Raw genomic sequence first — 8534 nt, 5'->3', positions numbered from 1 at the left:
TCTTAAAAAAAAGACAAAAACCTAGAGTTACCAAACTTATTAAAACTATATGACAGATTCAATCCTGGCTGGAAATGGATGAGGACAAAATACAGTTGAAGTTCAATAGAACGAACTCCCTCGGGACCGTCAGAAATGATCGTTGTATCAGGGCGTTCACTATAATAGGGTTTGGGGATTTGCTGCATCAGATAAATGAAGAAATTACCAATTTGAATTGAACATAATTTTATTCTGTTAAAATAACTATACAGTGTACACCGCTTATTATTATTCCTGCTTTGCTCAATGCTTGGTTCTATCTTGTTAACCATCCAAAGAGATCCTCAGTTCCCAATAATGACTGTGTGTAGTTTTGCACAGTTGCGATTGCCTTTCTGATCTCGCCCAGTGAAAGGATAACTGGTTCCGTGGCTCCCATGTCCTTGTCACCAGAAGTTTCGTTGATTCAATAATGTCCTCATCACTCATTCTTGCTTGTGTAGGGGCTTCATTTCCTTCAAATTCAATTTCCTGTTATTTTGTTTCTGAAGTGCCATGTATCACATTTCTCTTCAACAGACAGCATCTCCGTCATTTGATCACCATTTTCTAAAGACCATCCAGCATATTTAAAGCAGTTCACAAAACATGCTTCTGACAGCTGCTTGCAAGTGTGAAGTGCATGGCTTGCAGAATGCCCATCTGGATTTTATTTAACCACTGTCCATGTGCTCTATCATCTCCCTCAGTAGGAATTTTCTGTAGTAGGATTTGAAGCACTGAATCCATGGGCTGTAGAGCACTTGTTGTATTAGGGAGAAAATGCGCAGTGACTTTTTTCAGGTCTTTGACTTTCGAATGCATAGGAACATTGATGATGAACAGCAGCACTTTACAACAGTGAGATTGCATTTTTTGTCCAATGATCTGATCCATTCAGTCCAGGTGTCTCCGGTAATCCAGGATTTCTTCCTGTTCCTGTATGTTACCAGCAGTGTCTTTACATTTTTAAAACACCTGGGATTTTCTGCTTTACCAATGGTTTGCTTTGTTTAGTTTGCATTGCCAACATTAGTCAGAGTGTTATTGGGAAAGAGCTAATAAAAAAAAGTCTAGTTTTGTCAACGTTATAAATGTCTCTTGGACAGCAGTTCTGTAAAATAGATGGAATTACAGCTGTTAGCCATGCATTAGTCACCTTCGCATTAACCCCACCTTTTTCACCGGCGATTGCCTTAAACTTTAAATCATGCCATTATTTGAAATAATCCAGCCATCTATTTAAAGTTTTCGATGCCTAAAGAATAGGCAAATTTTCGGGCTTTTGCTCCGAATACATCGCCTGACACAAGATCTTCATGAGTCGCAGCATGGATTTGTTTTCTCTGGATCAGCATTTCATCTTCGATGATAGCAGACTTAATTTTTCCTCTGTGGGTCCACATGGTTGCAACAGGGCTCTTTGCTAAGCCGAGTTCTTTACAGACAATCCATTTCAGCCTCCTCCCGAGATTCCCACCATCAAGAAGCCAGACTTCAGTCAATTTGATTCACTCGATGTGATATCAAGAAACGGCTGAGCACACTGTATACATCAAAGGCTATGGGCCCCGACAACATCCCGGTTGTAGTGCTGAAGACTTGTGCTCCAGAACTAGCCGTGCCTCTAGTCAAGCATCCTGGGGGTCATCATTGACCAGAAACTTATCTGGGTCAATGCTGCTTAAGTGTTTGTCATAGTACGGCTGAATTCCATTGAAAAAAATAGGATCTTGCCACTTGGCTTGCTAAAATCAGGAGTTCGTTATAAACCATTTATAGTGAAATTAGACTGTAAAGCCATTATTGAGGAATATAAGGAATATTGTCCCAACTCTAGAATCATCAGCCAAAGTATAGCTAATGTTGTTGGAATTTTTAAAATTTTGGATGAAAAATCACACTTTAAATAGCAAGATCTGGAACCTGATGTTGTTTGCATCTGTATGTAGAGTAATGTTCCATTACACAGACCAACGACTGAACTTGCCTCAGTCATGGAAATGCCAAGCAAATTCCAAACCACTGATATCAATGCAGCACATTTGAATTCCGGGGATGGCAAAGTAAATTAAAGATGGATGCCACTGTTATACCATAGCCAGGGTTATACTTTAATAATACCAGTGTAAAACCCACAGCCAATGGGTGGAACTTTGGGGACACGCTGTTGAACGCAGTCCATTCTGGATTTACCCTACCACCAGCTTTAAATACTTGGCCTCAACTAAGTTTACAACTTAATAAATTGAACAATTTGCAAATTGTGAGGTAATGTACAGAAAATTAATAATCAGCCAAATTATTCAACAAATTATCTCTGAACAAAATTTGCTTAAAATTCATTGGGTATCATTTTGACTTTGTGCAATAATGTAAAGTGGGTAATCATCATCATCATAGGCAGTCCCTCGGAATCGAGGAAGACTTGCTTCCACTCTTAAAATGAGTCCTTTGGTGGCTGAACAATCCAAGACGAGAACCACAGTCCCTGTCACAGGTGGGACAGATAGTCGTCGAGGGAAAGGGTGGATGGGACAGGTTTGCCGCATGCTCTTTCCGCTGCCTGTGCTTGATTTCTGCATGCTCTCGGCTTAGAGTGATCTTTGGCCAGGGACTTCCAGGTCTTAGTGGGGATGTTGCACTTTATCAGGGAGGCTTTGAGGGCAAAATGGATACTAGAGAATTGGCAGCCTGTTTTACATCTCTCCTGAGTTTTATTTCTAATGGGAAATGCAAAATGGGCTGTTGATTCGCTATCACCCGGTTTACACTATCGCACAAAGTCAAAAAGACTCCCTCTTATTTTTAACCATTTGAATCTGGACAATAACTGTAAGCAGTCAAATAGCTTGAACAGAAATGAAGATGCACATATATTTGCTTTCTCGCTTCAGCGACTCAATGGGCCATAATTTGCTGTCAAAGTAATGGTGAGGCTAATGGCGCTCTCCATTATTTATAGTTCAACAACTTCAACAAAAGGATAGATGCGTGGTTAAACTCAAATTTCCCAAAGTTGCTGTCCAAGTTGCACCGCTCCACCATTAGCTTCGCGAATACAGCATCTTGTTGTCTGCCTCACCATTGAAATATATTGAATGGCGTGAAGTTGCTGTATTTGCACAGTAGATGAGAACTAAACTCGCCATAGAACATTAAGGGTCCAAAATTCATCAGGATGTAATTTCTTGGCGGTATTCCGGTAGTGCGTCATTTAAAACTGCCGAAATACCGCCGAGACCGAAGAGCACTAGTTTGGTGACATTTTTTGGGGGCGGTATGTGAGCTATGTGCAGTGGGAAGTATGCAGTATTATAGTCAATCAAGATCGACTTTCTTGTCAATAGACAGTGCGGCACTGTGCATGCGGGAATTTGTTTTTCTTTTTTTTCCCCCAAAGATGCTTTTCCCCCGCGATTTCGGGAGTCAGGGGTCACCTGCGCATGCATAGAGAGTTGAAGTCGAGAGAGAGAGAATGAAAAGGAGCAGCAAAGTCTTCGAGGGTCAGTTATATTCATCAGAGATTCCAGAGTCAAATAATATTAACAAATAATAATTATACAAGATCAACAATACATATTTTATAAATCAAAAATCATATAATAAATATAATAAATGTAAATATAATGGAAATGCTGAAAAATAAGTCGAAGTGCAGGAACATCGAGAAGGACGGGAGATTGAGGGAGCCCGCCTTCTATGAGACAGAGCTACCTGCCCTGCTGCCGAATATCACGGAGAGTTACTGCAACTTAACGAAGGGTGGTTGTGGAAAGCCCCCCCAAAGGAATACAACAGAATATGGGACAAGATCGGGGAAGCTGTGTCCTCCACAAGTACCATGGTACGCACTGGGGAAAGGTGCCCTAAGAGGTGGAACGACCTGGTGAGGGTTGCAAGAGTAAGTAATGATTTTATTTATGCACCCCCCATGTGCCATGTACCATGTAAATGTAGGTTCAATGTCACACGGATGATGTTATTTATCCCAAGGTTATGGTGATGTATTCGTGCTTTCAGGCAATGACAAGAGGATCAACGCAGTGTTTTGATGTGTGTGTGTGTGTGTGTGTGTGGGAGAACCTGTGTGTCTGCGATGTTAAATGGATCGAAGATTTTTACTTTCATTTACTTCACTTTCTGCAGAAGACGACATCTGCAATAGCAGCGGATCAGCAGCTTACAGTGGGAGGACTCCCAATGCAAGAACCATTGACTGAGATTGAGGAGATCCGTGCCCTGTCGCTGGTCGGGGATAGAAACCATGCCACCATCGGCATTGGAGCTGATCCACCCACACAGGATGGTCAGTTCAATACAATCCCCGGTCTGTGTTGCGGTCCTGTCATGTCATGTAATGTAACTGTAATGTTGGCCTCATGTAATGTAATGTAAGTTTATTGCACTGTAATGTTGGGCTCATGTGATGTACTGCAATGTTGGGAGCATGTAACGCAATGCATATGTATATGTATATATGTATTATTTGTCTGTGATATGTAATGCAGTATTGGTGGACGTTTAAGTAAGACTACAATAAGTTACTGTACTATGTACTCATGTAACCCTGACCCCTCCCCTGGTGTTTTGTATTTCCAGACTTGGAGGATTCAAACTAGATCTCTGCAGAGACCAGATGACAGACCCACTGCCTCCACCTCTGGCATCACCCAACCCTCTCCCAACTTCACCACTGGCAGAGATAATGAAGAGGAAGAGGAAGAGCAGCTGATCCTGGAGCCAGTGGAGGTGGGGGTGGGGGTGGGGTTGAAGACGGAGGAGGATACACCAGTTCCATGTGGGCCAGCTGGAACATCCTCCACCACGGAGTCTGTATTCACAGGATTTCCCCCATGCCTCCTCTGATTCTGCGGGACCAAGCTGTGTGCAGCAAGGCACCCCCAGTGGTGCAGCGCCTTTGCCGCAGCGATGGAGGTTGGTGCAGGAAAGGTTCATTGCTGCAAGACAGATAGGCGCGTACCAGGACACGGTGCGTCTGTCACAGGCCAGAGTCGACATAGGTCAAGAGCTGCTCAAGGTCATGGCTACGATAGCCGGAAACATTGCAGCGCTATCAGAATGACAGTCGGAGAATATGTCGCTTCTGATCACTGCGATGGAGCGAACCACCGACTCTGTCGATTGCCGCATCGGGACATGACGCGGAATCACCCCGTGCCATAGTAGTCAGGTCGACAGCACCTGAGGGTGGGGAGCTGCCAGTAGCTTCCAGCCCTGAAGCCGTGTCTTTCGGATCACGGGCTTCTCCTGAGGCCCCATATATTGCGTCTGCAATGTCTCACCCCCAACGATAGCAACAGCACTCGGGCTGCGGTGCTGCACTCCTGCTTTGTACCACCACGGGGGAGGTCCAGGGTCAGGGGCAGTGGGTAAGGGAAGGGCAGGAGTAAGAAAGGGGGGATTAGTCCCAAGTGTGGTGTAGCACGCGGTTGAGGTCGAGGTCGAGGATAGTAAAGGGTGCTTTGTTGTAGTCAAGTGTTCAGTGTTCATTTAAAATAGTTGAAATTTGATTTTTAAAAGTTTACTTCAAGTTGTTAAAAAGTTTTTAAGTTGTTAAAGTTGTTACAGTTGTTACAGTTGTTCAAAGTTATAGTTATAAGTTTTACAAAGTTTGACAATTGTTGTATATTTTTTTACATTTTTACATAAGTGTTTCAATTGAATTTAAGCACTCCTGTACAGTGTCAAACTTTTGGGGTAACAGTCATCAGTGTCCAAAAACACAGCTCTCCACATTCAAGCAAAGCATTCATTTATGACCTGCTGATGTAACAATTTTGCAGTGGTATACGTTCCACGTGCCCTCCGCTGTGGTGTTGAGGGGTGGAGGGGTGGCTGGTGCCCTGGGTTCATCTGGAAGCTCCTCTTCATCCCCCTCATTTTCTTCTTCTTCCTCCTCCGTCTCCTGCACTCTCTCCTCAGGTGGTCCCGCAGTCCCCTGTGGCAATTCCTGTCCCCGCATGATTGCTAAATTATGCAACATGCAGCACACCACTGAACTGAGCAACGTGCTCAGGGTGGTATTGCAGCCTGCCTCCTGAGCAGTCCAAGCATCAAAAGCACTGCTTCAGCATTCCAATTGTCTTTTCGATAATATTACTTGTGGCTATATGGCTCTTATTATATCATTGCTTGGCTTCTGGCTGAGGGTTCCGCAGAGGGGAGGGGTCAAGAGCCAGGTGGCGAGGCCGTAACCTTTGTCCCCCAGCATCCAACATTTACCTTGTGGCTCAGGTCAGACACTGTGCTCTCATGAAAGATGTGTGCATCATGGATGCTCCCTGGAAAGTAGGCATTCAGTGCCATTATGCGCTGTGTATGGTCGCAGATGAGCTGCACGTTGAGGGAGTGGAATCCCTTACGGTTTCGGTACACCTCTGCCTCCTGTAATGGTGCGCGCAGGGCAATATGGGTAGAGTCAACAGCACCCTGCACCTTGGGGAAGCCAGCAATGCGTGCAAATCCCAAAGCCCTGTCACGCTGTGCCTCCCTGGTCATTGGGAAGTTTATAAATTCCATCCGGCGTGCATACAGTGCTTCGGTTACCTGTTGAATGCACCAATGAGTAGCGTACTGAGAAATACAGCATATGTCCCCAGCTGATGCCTGAAAAAAGCCGCATGCATAAAAGGAAAGTGCCGCAGTCACCTTCATCTCGACAGAGAGTGAAGTAATGTTGGTGGTACTGGTCTGCAGGTCTGCCTTAATGAGCTGGCAAATCTCATTGATCACCTCTTTTCGGAAGCACATCCTTCAAACGCACTGCCAATCGGTCAGGTCCAAGTATGAACACTTTTCCCTGAAAATCCTTTGCGGGTAAGGCCTCCTCCTCATCATCAGTTTGCGACCTCCTCTATTACCCTGATAATTCTGCTCAATAAACCTTCTCCCATCTAGATCCTGCATTAGACAGGTAGTCAGCAATGCAGGCTGAGATAGTACAGGTCCCATTCTTTTTAAATCTCTAGAATATCCTGAGATAAACTCAAATGATTTTTCAATGAAAAAAATATTAATTCTATCTCAGTACCAATAAAATACATTTCCCACAGTAAATGGCACTGTAAAGTCACGGTTCACCTCAGAAATACTGAGGTGCTGCTTTTGCTGACTGTTCCCGATTTCAAAATGGTGGCACTGAGCACAACCGCCCATTCCCGCCCATTTAAGATCGAGTAAAACCACCTTTTCCAGGACAGTATGCAGCTCCAGTGGTATGCCGGCGGTATGTCATGGAACTTGCACTTTTTGGGCAGTATGTGGGCGGTTCTACATGTCGGACGGTGTGCATACTGCTCGTCAGTATGTCAATAATGAATCTTCCGCAGAGCGGTACGTCGGCGGTATGTACCTAGCTTTTGACCAAACTTGCATTTTTGGGCGGTAAGCAGGCGGTAGTAGCCGGAATGTCAATGAATTAATGGCCCTAAGTCTTGTCTATTCCAGTCTAAGTACACTTTTAATGATGTGATAAGTGTTAATTAAAGCCAATCAAACCTTTCTGACATTGAAAATTAAATATTACAACTGTGGAGTCTCATTCCTTCAGGTTTTAATTGTTGTTGGAGATATTAAAAATGTGAAATTTAATTATTTTTTAAATTTTCCTTTTTGTCTCTTTTTCTCGCGCTCTTAATCTAATCTTTCTTTCCCTCTCTTTCTGTACCTAAATTGACATTGAATTCACCCACTCTAATTACACTTCCTTCTTCGTCCTTGCACTGTTAATTTCACAATCCTTCAATCTGATTGGTTAAGGAGACCCACAGTTGCTTCCTCTGTTCACTCAGTTTCCAGATAGACTAATTCCCTTGCTATGACGTTAATCAGCTCATACTTTTAGCAATTGCCACGCAAAAATTTAAAAAACCTAGACGTGCAAGGGAAAGTCAAATTAATGACAGACGCCCTTTAATTCACTCCTACAGCATATTATGGCCCTTTGGATTTCGAAGCTAAATCAGAATGATTGTAAAATCTGAGGTTTGGCACATAGTTCCTGCCCTTTGCACAATCTAATTACATGTTGGTTTCTGTGGTGCAAAATTTTCCTATTATTACCAGAGCTTCTTCAGTGGCAAAATGACACATTTCAATGAACTAATATCCACCCCCTCCACCAAAATAACATGATTAACAAAACAGAAACAATTAATCAAAGCAATATTTTGATGATTGAATATTTAGATAACGAAGGCAGTTAAGTTAGTTTCTTTCAATCATAAATCACTATAAGCCTCGGGGGAGGGGAGACTGAAGATATAGCGCATTTAAACAATGCAGGCCCTAATTTCCACGCGGGTCGTCCCAATCTTCCGCCGTAACTTTAGCAGGAGATTGGCAGTGCCCCCAGAAAAATGGTTTAAATAGCCGAAAACAATCACTTACACCATTTCTCCAGGGACTTTGCAAATCTCCCACTGAAGTAATGGCAGGAACTCAGGAGAACCCAGTTTCCCTTATCCAATGATTGACAATCAAACCAGTCA

The sequence above is a fragment of the Pristiophorus japonicus genome, chromosome 12 (assembly GCF_044704955.1).
Source record: "Pristiophorus japonicus isolate sPriJap1 chromosome 12, sPriJap1.hap1, whole genome shotgun sequence".
Taxonomy (NCBI): domain Eukaryota; kingdom Metazoa; phylum Chordata; class Chondrichthyes; family Pristiophoridae; genus Pristiophorus; species Pristiophorus japonicus.
This window is presented reverse-complemented; position numbering follows the sequence as displayed.